Source organism: Coenobita brevimanus, chromosome 112 (assembly GCF_032717465.1).
Source record: "Coenobita brevimanus isolate Jiangsu-jjx chromosome 112, ASM3271746v2, whole genome shotgun sequence".
Classification (NCBI taxonomy): Eukaryota; Metazoa; Arthropoda; class Malacostraca; order Decapoda; family Coenobitidae; genus Coenobita; species Coenobita brevimanus.
Genome location: NC_137065.1, coordinates 18659825 through 18672468, shown reverse-complemented (window position 1 = coordinate 18672468; position 12644 = coordinate 18659825). Strand labels below are relative to the sequence as shown.

The 12644-nt window shown below is 41.0% G+C and overlaps 1 non-coding gene across 1 annotated transcript; it reads right to left on the bottom strand.

The window, feature by feature from the left end:
• Positions 1 to 12057: 12057 nt before the first annotated feature.
• LOC145418200 (5S ribosomal RNA) lies at positions 12058 to 12176 on the bottom strand. The gene has a single exon (XR_013900655.1). It is a non-coding gene; the product is annotated as a 5S ribosomal RNA (ribosomal RNA).
• Between the last annotated feature and the right edge of the window lie 468 nt (positions 12177 to 12644).

Here is a 12644-nt window from a genome sequence, read left to right as displayed (position 1 = left end):
GTAGTTTTACGTAATTTCGGCGAGTTTGGTACATCAATAAAGTCTGCTTTTTTATGTAATTCATATCCTTAAACTCTTCCCTGCCCCAGCCGGGATTCGAACGTGGGTCCATTTGGACTGCAGGCCACCTCTCCAACGATTAAAGCAACCGCCTCCTTTATTAGTTGGCTGATCTTTACTCCTGATGAACGAGCTATTCTTAATTCCGATTTTTATGGACAGTGATCTATTACAGAAACCTTTTCCGAGTTTGGGGTGCATCTGTATCTTCCATTCTCATTATCCGTGTTCATATTATGGCCTTTCTTTCTCTTCATTATCCTTTCTGCTTTATTTTTTAAATACATAAGTCAACCTTCAGGGCAACACAAATTATTAATTGCCATTATTATTTATTTATATTCTTCCTCTACGAATTTTTTAATACGAGGTCTGATGAAAGAGTATCCGACCTTTAGCTGGTAAAAAAAAAAAAAAAATGCTTACCTGATGAGTTCAGACTGACTCGGAATCCCCTTCAATGTATGCCCCTTGGTACACAACACATTTAGTCCAGTGGTCGTTCAATTGCTTGATACATTTTGTAGAGTCAGTTTTTGGGTTCGCCAACAAGATCTTTGTGGCACTTGTCTTTATCTCATTTATATTCTTAAGTCTCGAACACATTCAGTTGCATTTTCAGTTTAGGAAATAGCCAAAAGTCACATAGAGCTAGGTCAAGAAAGTAGGGAGCCTGCTGGACCTATGTGATTCTGTGTTTGGCCAAAAAAATCCTGGTTGAGTTGGGATGAGTTGGCTAGAGCACTACCGTGGTGGAACTGCCAGTCCTCCACCTTCCGCTATTGCACTGACCATTTACACCCCCCCCCCCAAACACACTGATGGACGGATGGCAGGAGGGATGGGTGGAATGACGAACATATGGAAGGAATGGATAGATAAGAGGATGAATGGAGGGAGGGACAGAGAACAGGACAAATAGACTGATAAATGAATGAATGTATGGATGAGTGGATGAATGAAGGGAGGGAGGGAGGAAGGGATACGTGTAGGCGAGCAGATGAACAGATTGATAAACTGATGAAACTATGATGAGCAAGAACACATCTTCAGATACTCTCAAACACACACTGCTTGTCAGCGACCTGGCTGTGCAGCAGCCCTGAACATATTTAGCATGCATACAACGATTTAAGGTCACGCTCCATTGAGTCGCATCCCCTCACTACTACTGGCTTACAAGAAAATAAAAAATTATGATCGGATACTTTTCAATCAGACCTCGTACATATCCAAAAAGCACACACAAAAATAAAAATAACCCTACGCCTAAGTTCGTTCTCATACTGTGAGCGGATAGATAATGAACGAAATCGTCCGTATTGGCTGGCTTTGCATTAACCGAGAATTTTACATCTTGATCTTTTCTCCTTATTGTGGTACCAAGAAATGGTAATCTATATTTTTTTCTTTCATATCTGGATTTGATAGTACTGTTTACACTGTTCAGCATCCTTAATTTATCTGTTCCACTTAACAAAAGAGCTAGCACATCATCAGCATAGCTGAGCCATGTTGATCACCTACCGGTAACTCTTTCGCAATTGTCAGCCTTGATTGTCTTCATGTACAGTCACACCACGACAGCAATGAGGGGGAAGCTCATGGCTTGGCCCTTGTGTTGTACATATTCTTCTCCACTGAAGACAAACGCTCCATATCCCACACACAGTAACACAGGTTTGATAAAATCATTCCTAGGTAATGGCAGTTCCTCATCCCTTGTATTCTCAGACGTTCTTTCCATTGTTTGCAGGGCCCCTTCTACTGGTACATTAGTAAATAAGAACTTTTAGATGAAAACTCACTAATACCTTGTTCTGTAAATCCCTGGTTTTAAATCGTTATGTGAGGTCATTTGAATTTTTCAGATGTGCATTGCTAATGGTGCTTAGTGAAGGTCCAACTGTGTGGCAGTGCTGGAAGAGTGAAGACCTCCTGCCAGAAGCTCTCCTGACCAGATCCAATTACCAGATTCAGAAACAGAGTTTCCAAGCATTTTGAGACTCTATCTCGATAACTGTAGATCTCTACTTAAACTTGTACTCAACAGTAACAGATTCCCAACGTTTTTGTGGACTCTGCTCCATACACAGATTATCTACAACCTATCAAAATTTTGTTGGACTTAGTTTCTGGCAGTCGAGAGACTACACCTGGTACTGGCTGGAATCTGAAAATTCTTACGGTACTTCCGGCCTTGGGCATTATGTCTGCCTAGGAGTGCCTCTGGTTGTGCCCACTAATATACATTAACCAGTCTGCGATACAAAGCCAAACCCCATAAACAGTGCCACAAAGTGGAGGTCTTTAATGCCTGCTCTCAAGAAGCAGACAAGTTTGTCTTCTTTCTGTGGTGTTAGGGTTAGGTGTTCCAGTGATGTGGGCCTACGACTTGTTTGTGAGACAGCTTCACACCCTCTTTAGTTGAGGGCGAGGAGGGAGGGCCCACAGTCCATGGGACATGGGTAAGAAATAGGACGTAAGTGGTTCCCCATTGGTGCACCCTTGGCACTCTCAGGCAAAACTTGGTCGGGATATACAGTACGGCTACACGAAGAAAACTTAAATCTTTAGTGAGATGGTCTGCAGAGGCAGGTACATTTACAGGTAGCAGCCCCTCTGCAACAGGGAAATTTGTGGCACCTCTTCTGTCTGCATCCCTGAAAACGATTTACGCTTGGGCACCCACACCATTCCATAGCACCTAACAATAACTTTAGACTCCTCACAGACTATGACCTACATTACAGCATGGTGGGGATCAAAATAAAACATAACCCCAAAGATTTAAAAAAAAAAAGTAAAGCAAATATACAGACGATTTTAGGACAAAATGAAGCATATGCTACCTGGAGTCATAATTCAATTACAAATTTATAAATCTTAAAACGCAACCAAGGTCTAACAGAGGAAAACGTCACAATCCTCATGCCATTCAAGAAAGATCAATCTTAATATTCAAAGCTGATGATTTCGCCTATCAACATGAAGATGATTATATAAAATAAAAAAGAATAAAAATAGGCACAAAGACTAGGAAGGTAAGATCAAGAGATTTCCTAATAGTAACACAATAAACGTTACATTCCAGGTAGAGATGAAAAAAAAAAATGAGAAAAAGAGGCAGGATAACTACTACTCCAGTTGAGAGTACCAGACCATCAAATTAAGCAAGAATACATCAACGTAAAGGGAATGTTACCAACTAGAGAATCATACAACTAAAAACTGTCCAGAAGAGGTCAGTTACAAAATTTCTCTCAAAGTAATGATGCAGGATATGCTTGGAAAACATGTAAGGAAGAGACCCCCAAAAAACTATATATTAGCTGCCAGGGAAACGATAGAACTCTTGCAATAAAATGCCCTAAAAGAAAAAAAAAAACAGTCTCAGAAAACAAACTGGAAGTAGAAATAACAAACATATTATAGCCAAGCACCATCTCCATCCTCAGCATGAGACAAAATATCCCTAACTCTAAAACTGGAAAAGAGACGTCAACAAAGATCCTAGAATGCATAATTAATGCACACTTATTTGAAACAGCAAAAACAGGCGCACACAGAAAGGAACTTCGCGTATTTCTAACGGCATATAATTTACCAATACTCGAAGTTTCAACAAACCCTGAATGTACATTTTCTTTTTTTACAGAATCAATACAAACATGTAAAAATAAGTTGAAAGCAGTGAGGCTGACATAGTAGATCCAACGACCAGAGAGGCACAGAAGGACACATACGAGAAAGTTGTTCCGTTAGGATTAAAATAATGGTTTATATCTGAAGATGTGAGGAACATACCAGAAATTATGTGTTATGCCATAGAATAAGGTTACTGTTTTATGTCGGGAGATGTGTGGAACATTCTAGAAACATCGACATGTCTGTTCACTTTTCTTTCACTTTTACCTTAGATGTTAGTTCTTGTCATTATTGTTAGTGCATATTACTAACTGATGTGAGTTTTTGTGTGGAAAAATGTGAGTTCTCTCCTAGGCTCTAGACTATGTACTGTAGCACGAGAAAATGTGAGTTATCTCCTAGGCACTAGAAAACTCTGGGCCGTGTTAGAGCTGGAGTCATGGAAGCGGGTATTTAAAGCGACAATCCTCCTCCAAGTTTTTGCTTTGTGTGAGGCAGCCAGTCAGGATGTCAGTGGCAGTTAGTGAAAGACAGCTATTCAGACAGTCAGCAAGTGAGTAATGGGCAATCACATAGAGTAAGTTAGTCAGTGGCCGTTGGTCAGTGACAGACAGTCAGCTAGTGAGCAGCAGTCAGACAATCAGAGTCAGTCAGTAAACAGAAAACGAGTTACTAATGGTGAGTGAAGACAGGGATAAGGTGAGAGAGAGAAAAGCTACAGTGATTTGCAAGTGTACCTCGGCTGTGCCTGGAAGGAATAAAACCCAGAAGCATTCAGTGGCTTTAGATTAACATCCTGTCATGTCTGTTTCATTCTCGATATATCAACGAATCCTTCCGTGTAACAACTTGGTGTCAGGAATAAGGATACGTGCTGAGAGATGGAGGCGGGTAGACAAGATGCCATAACGGCAAAGTAAGAAGAAGAAAAATATCAAGAACAAAAGAAATATCTAGAAGAACAAAAAAAATATTTAAAGGAACAGAAAGAAGCCTAAGCAGAACAGAACACAAGACGAGTAATAGCTTAATGGGCAGAGACAGGAGGTTCTCCACCTATGTGATAAGCTGTGGGATAGAACCAGGAAACTGAGGCAACAACAAGAGGTGGTGTTCAGCAAGTTAGAGAGAATAAGTCACCAGGTAAGTGAGGGAAGAGGTTTCCTGCGTAGTGGAAGTGAGAAATGAAATACAGGAAGTGAATACAGTACTTAGTGATAGGTGGGGGCACTCACCATCCACTCACTCGATGTAGTGTTGCTGTCGGGTGTCTGCTCTTTCCTCTCCTTCATCCTTCTTTCCTTCCATCCTCTTCTGTCTTCCTTTACTTCATTCTTTCCTTGTCCTTCTGCCTATGGGTAACTTTACATTTCCTCTTCTGTCTTTCTTTCCTTCATTCTTTCCTCTTCCTGCTGCCTGTGGGTGACTCTACACTGAGTGACAAGCCAAATGGTTTCCTGTACACCACGATACCATTTACTATGCTGGGTGGTAACCATATAACCAAATTTTGGCGCCTGGTGGTTTAGTGGGTAATTATTGCACTCCAATCGAATTGAGCTGGTGAAGGTTTATATCCAAGGGATGGTTGGGGTTGATTGCTCATGTATTGCCACTCAGGGATGAGTGAGGCTGGTCACTCTCATCTTAAATGTCGGGACCAACTGCCTAGCCCCGGGCTCCTACGCTCCTCATGGGGCAATGTAGGATTGAATGATAGACAGATAGATAGAATACAGTACTTGAACAGTCCTTGTACAGTGTTGTTTGAGTGTCAGCACACAGCACACCTCTTAGATGCCAGTGACAGGTGTATGGAGAAAGGTGGTGAGCCTGAGGGAATAGTGTACCTAATGGTCATCGACACAGGATCAGAGGACTTTGGTGTGGCTGGATGTGTGGGTCATCAACAACTTCCAGAAACTTTGCAGTGACTGTGTGGAGTTCCAAGGTGATGCACTGAGAGGTGTCAGGATGCGGCTGGGAGGAAAAGAGGAGACCCTGGCCGTGAATGTTGCTGACATCGCAGACCCTTGCATCCTGGGCTTGGACTGCCCGGTGTACCACCGATGTCTGTTTGACACATATCAGATGAAAATGAGGCTAACAGGAATGAGTGATACTGTATGCTGAGAGCCATGAAGCATGGATGTCTACTAGGGATGACCAGACGGACTACAGTTATTCCCCCTTAGTCAGGAATGCTGCTCCCCTGGGACTGGTGGAGCACAGAAGCGATGGCATGATAGAAGAGGTAGTGATGGTGGGCAGGACCTTGGTTGACCCAGTGAAGGGAGGAGTACCTGTCGCCAAAGCCAGCTTCTCACTTCATCTTAAGAAGATACATGAGAACACAGTTGTGGGGTTGTGCCAAGAAGCCGAATAGGAGACACCAAGCAGTTCATGCAAGAAAAGTACAGTTAAGCCCCAGGAAGAACCACTCAAATACTTTGCCAAGAGAGCTCAGTGTCTTGAGAAGCCACAGATGGAGCAGCTGTATAGACTCTTCATGAGATTAGCTGATGTATCTTCAACAGGCGACCTGGGCCTGGGAAGTAAATTTGGAGTGAAGCCAAGGAGCTGCTGGACACCAGAAATTAAAGGATGGCCCGGGAGAATGATGGAGTAATTGACAGCACTGACAATCCAGTTCTTCATGCAGTGGGTGCTAGACAGCAGAGGTAAAGCCGACGACCCACTAGTCTGGAAGATTATCCCGTATATACTTGATTGAAGGTAGGATTGTGTGGTTGTGTAGGGGATGACACAATTTTGAGGGAGGGGCAGTGTTGCGCCAGTAGGATTAGGTTAGTGGTTTGTATCTTGAGTTGTGAGGAACATAATAGAAATTAAGTGTAATGCTGTAGGAATAGGTTAATGTTTTACATCTTGAGTTTGAGCAATATTATAGAAATGTTGACATGTCTTTGATTTTCTTTCATACCTTATTAATTAGTTCTGTCATTACTGTTATTATGTACTGTTAATTTACGTGCATTATTGTGTGGGAACTATGAGTTCTATTCTGGGCTCTGGAATAAACATTATTGCATGAGAAAATGTGAGTTCTCACCTAGGCTATAGAATACTGTGAGTTGTGCTAGAAGTGGAGTTGGATGGGTATTTAAGAGACCATCCCTCCTTCAGGTTTTTGTGTGCATTAACCCTCTGCGAGTCAGTCAGTCAGTGACGGACGGACAGTGGCAGAGAGAGTACTGACAGAGTCAATCGGTACAGAAGTGGCCTGCAGTTCTATCGGACCCAGGTTCAAATCCCCCCTTAGGCAAGAAACAGTTTAAAGATTTGAATTTCATAAAATCAGACTTTACTGATCTACCAGAAGACCAACCGACATGTAAAAATATCCCCATCAGTGCCAATACACCAGTCCTGTATGAGACCGCCCTAGCATGTATTCAATATGGACGGTGGATGTTAGCGCCGAAGTGGTGACATGTGGAGGTGTAGGAAGACTACTGGGCCTTGGGATAGGTCAATGCCCCCGAAAAATAGGCTGTGAAGCCTTTACCCAGAGTCGGACACATGAAAAAAAAAAAAAAAAAGCTTACATAATAATGTTGATGGCAACTCAGTCGGCCAGCATGGGAAAACAGAATTGCATGCACACTCATGAACCCTCTCATTCCCATGCTCTTTGTAAAAGTTTCATGTCTATTGTTGTTTCATCCATTTGTAAGCTGCTTCATGTTTATTTTTTGGCGTCACCTACTTGTAAGCTTTGATTCGCTCCGAAAGATCTCTCTCTCTCTCTCTCTCATTTTTCTATTGGTTTTGATGCCTTCACCTCTGTTTACGAAAAGTTTGTTGGTATGGCAAGACTATTCACTTCCAGCGACGAGCCACACAGGAGGTACGGCTTGAGCATGGAGTTTCCCCTCAAAGCTGTCCATTTCGTCTGTTTCTGGGATCCAGTTATTACAGTCTCTGCTGTCCTCTATAACTCTGCTTCTCATACGATATAAGAAGGGGGTAGATGATGTTTGTTCCTCTAAATAAGAAGATCCTGCCAGTTAACTTTACTTCTATTATGCTAACTTACAGTTTGAGTTTCTTTCAATGTTGTGTGCACATCTGACACGGCATAACGTCTCACATAGCTGAAGTTGTGTAGTGTTATATTAACCCTTGCTGTTCATAATCATATTACAATACGAACAAAAGCGAATATTTGTGATAAAGTCAAGGAATGGACAGCATATTTATAACACCAGCCGAAAAGGTCCTCCCTCCGGGCGGACTTTTTCGGTTAGCTCCTGCAGAGGGCTGATTGGGCCTTTGGCCACTGTACCTAATGTAACTTTTCAACACACAATTAATCCTTATAAATTATATACCAAAACACTCCCTGGATCATGCTGATTCAGAATATGTATCATATGTGGGGGTAGACCCTAAAGGAGCCGAGTTTATAGGTGACAAACATACAAACACTCGCCTTTATTACTATAGATTTTTCAAACTCCTTTTTGATAGATGCCAGTTTGTAACAGTAAGTACTGCACTCTTTATCTGTTTCTATTATAAAACATTCACAACATTATTATGTGTATCAGGCGAACAAATTAAAATTCTTCTTGTTGTTCTTGATACAGTTGAGCATTTTTTCCCCCAGGAACAAGAAAGTAAAATGTTTAACCTCTTAACCGCGGGGCGTCACTTTCATGATGCTTGGGAGCAAGGGATTATATCGCGGGGCGTCACTTTTGTGATTCTGTGCTATTTTGAATTTGCCTGGGCTTTCAAGTGGTGGCTTGTATCATCTATCAGTACTGCCAATGTCCAACACTAGTCAGCACTCCTAATCTCATCTGTACTCCTATCCATTGTTGACAGCCATTTCTCCCCGTTCTTACATCCCCTCCCTACATCCCCTCCATTACCCTCTCCTCTCACCTGCCCAGCCGTGCTACGCTAAGTAAATCTTCCCTGGAATTTTCCACTGATTTTCATCCATTGAAATAAGCCCTATGCCCTATTCTTATACCAAATAATATATACAAAAAAGAAATAAGGTAAGTGAGCGTGCCATACACCTGGAATTGGCTAATTATCACCTGACAACACCCCATGTGCACTCGTTCACTAATTTTCGCTGTTTCTTTCCCCTTGAAATATGCCGTACAATCTATTCTCATAATAAAAATATATATACAAAAGGAAGGGAGAAGCCTAAGTGATATTTACATTCACCTGGAACTACCTAATTTATTATGTATTGTCTAGATTTCCTGCCAATCATTTCATAGCGTATATATTAGCAGCTGTCACCAGGCTGACATTGGCAGCATTGCACTCCCCCTAGGCAGGCCACCACACTGTATTCTATGCTAAGTAAATCTTCCCTAAAATCTTCCACTGATTTCATCCATTGAAATAAGCCCTATGCCCTATTCTTATACCAAATAATATACACAAAAAAGAAATAAGGTAAGTGAGAGTGCCATACACCTGGAACTGGCTAATAATCACCTGACAACACCCCACGTGCACTCATTCACTAATTTTCTCTGTTTATTTCCCCTTGAAATATGCTGTACAATCTATTCTCATAATAAAAGTATATATACAAAAAGAAGGGAGAAGCCTAAGTGATATTTACATTCACCTGGAACTACCTAATTTATTATGTATTGTCTAGATTTCCTGCCAATCATTTCATAGCGTATATATTAGCAGCTGTCACCAGGCTGACACTGGCAGCATTGCACTCCCCCAAGGTAGGCCATCACACTGTATTCAGTTTACTGTCGTCTTTCAAGGTGAAAGCACGTCGGATTCGCGCCTGTCAAATTTCGCCTCTTTTTAGCCCCATGCAAAGAGCCCTGTGACCTCTACCCCCTACTAAACCTTGTGTGGAAAGAGGTAAAGGGCTAAGTGACTGCTGTGGAACGTGAACTGGCTAATTTGTCAATGAAAATAATAGAGAGTGACTACGATCCTTCTGGTGAGTAAAACAGTGCAAGTGGAAATGTAAATGTGTAAATAATGTGTAAACAGCAAGTGAAAGCACTGAATGTAAATATAAGTGAACAGTGGAAAATAGTTTTATAAGTTACTGCAAGTGACAGTGCCTAACACAGTGTAAATAAAATAGAAATATAAATAATGTAAATAAAATAGAGAATGTAAATAGAAATGTAAATGAGTAGTAATATAAGAATACGAGTATATATACTAGGAGTAATGAAAGTGAAAGTTTCACTCTAGCATGTATGAATACTATGAGTTATGAAAGTGAAGGTGAAAGTGACAGATTCACTCTCAACGCTAGTATACAGGACGAGAAAGTGAATGCTACGTACTTTACTGAAAGAGAAATTGAATGCCTACAGTGACAATAAACTACTATTGCTGAAGGAAACTTATGGATAAAGACTGTAGATATATATAAATATTATATAGTAATAGAAATATAAAGTGTGAGTGTTTTTATAAATAATAAATGACAGAACACCACCGGCGAACGATCGCAAGTGGGAAGGTCATAAGCTCTCGTAATTTTCATTGCTTTCACAGTGTTTTTTTTTTGGAGTGTGGATTCCAAACTATTTGAGTATCATAGAATAGTGTTTCTGGTGACAATATCAGGCTGTGGTAATCATATTATGGGTTATCGGGAAGTGTAAAGTGGAGACTTCGTTACCCAACTTCAGAGGTCTCCACAAGTCCTACAGTACTCGATGATGGCTCAACAAACATCCCAGGAGAAAGCTGAAGGTATGTGCCATAGGCATATGTAATTTTAATATTCTAGGACTAATAACTGATTTTTGCCAAATATTTTTAGAGAGTCTGTTGGAGCGCGAATATGCCCACGGGACATGCAAGTCAAAGCAAAACAAGCCCGCAGTTTAGGGGTTAAACACAGACACTATCAGTCATCTGGCAGTGTTTGTGATTGCGTCATTGCTAGCCAATCAGGAGCCGCAAAACACTTCACGCTTTGAGCATTGCGATTCTCAGCTTCATAGGCGTTCAAATTCCCTATAGTTACTGAAGCTTTAGTTTCAGATCATGGTAAGAACGAAGGCATGGTTGCATTAAGCAAAATTGGCTTCCCAGAAGCAATGCCTTCTATCGATACAAAATCTGATTATCAAGTAGAGAAACTGTGTAAGACACGACAAACCCGTGCTCACATACTGTATGGACGGGTGGTGGGTGGGCAGCGTTGGATTCGACATGCAGCCATTTCCTTGTAGTGAATTCTGGTGATTTAACCTCCCCCATCCCGACCTTTTCTGGGCAGTGGTACTCCCCAGTCCCGACATTTTTGGACCTTTTTTTTTTTTTGGCTCAAACATCCGCTTTTGGTGAGAAACATCGAAAATTCATAGAGAAATTGCTCACCTGAGGTTTAAAATACTCAATCCAGGTAGAAGTACCTCCTTACCTTACAGGGTTTTCTATCAAGCTGGCTGCAAAGAAAACGAGTTCTATGGGAGGATAATTATTCCATACCACTCATAAACGGTATTTAATTATTTATTTGGTACGAATTTATATGTAGTACGAGAGTATATTGGTTTTCAAACGGTAATATAGGCATTATAAACATTATTTCACTCACTAACTCATCACCATTCCTGACCTTTTTTTGCCACATTACCTGATCATCATTTCTGACTGTTTTTTCCTCTAATGTTTGTCCTCCACATTGTCATTGATTGGGGAATCACTCTGGCCCTGAATTTCGTACTGTGGCATGACATGGCTTTACTGGCCAGGTCACTGATAACAGGTGAATTGCTGAGAAAAGGGCATGCAGGGGGGGGAGGAGGTCATGCTGGGTAAGGCATTGTCCCTGCCTGGCATCTTGTAGAGGAAGGTGTCCCGTGTATACATGCCAAAAATCACTCGCGAAAATTGAAAATTGTGCAAATTAAATTGAAAATTGTGCAAATTAGGGACCTTGCAATGTTGCCACGTTAATTTACGTCTCTGGGATATGAGTGCACATCATGTGAGGACGTGAATTCACGTCTCCGGGACGGGGCGGGTGCTAAACATCCAGTTTAAATTAGTACCCTAATGAGCTGCATTTAAAGAACAACATATATGAGTGGTGATTTTTATGGTGTATCTATAATTTTTTTTATTATTTCAAAGCCTTTGGGGCCAGTGAAGATTATAAAGCTGAAAGACCAAATTTTTATGAGAAGTTACCGACGCCATGTTTCAACTTTTAAGCACCTATAGCTAAAGAGTTCATTCATTGCCAGACGCCATGTATCCCAAACGGGGTGGCCAAGGGCTTAGAGTTAATTGTTTTACAGGGAGGGGCACTAATCCTCCACCAACCCCACCTGACACGTAGGGAGAACGTTATGCCAACAGCATCTGGTGTTCCTAGGCAGTCACCCATCCAAGTACTAACCAGACCCAACGTTGCTTAACTTCGCTGATCGGACGGGAAGCGGTGTACTCAACGTGGTATGAACGTTGGCTAAAGAGTTACTGAAATAAAATGTCTTTTCACTGCACCCTACTGCACAATGAGCGAACAATATATATATATATATATATATATATATATATATATATATATATATATAAGTGTTGCCAAGTGTGGCTGCTATTAGAACCTTAAAAATCCATTTGATTGCCTACAAATTTGCTAGATTTCAAATATTTTATGGAATACAGTACTTTTCCAGAAAAAAAAAATTACTAAGCTTAAAAATTCAACTAGATGCTTAAAATAATTCGATTGGGGAAAGAAACATTATATTAAGCATATTCTTTTTAAGCTGATAACACTGATATCCAATGGCTCCCACCCTGATTTTGAATGTCATCTGTTTGGCATCAAATATACAAAGTTCCATGCTTTTAGCACGTTTTGCACAATGGTTTCACCATACATATGCACTAGAATAGATGCAATGAGTATTAAGATATGTAGAAGAGCATTT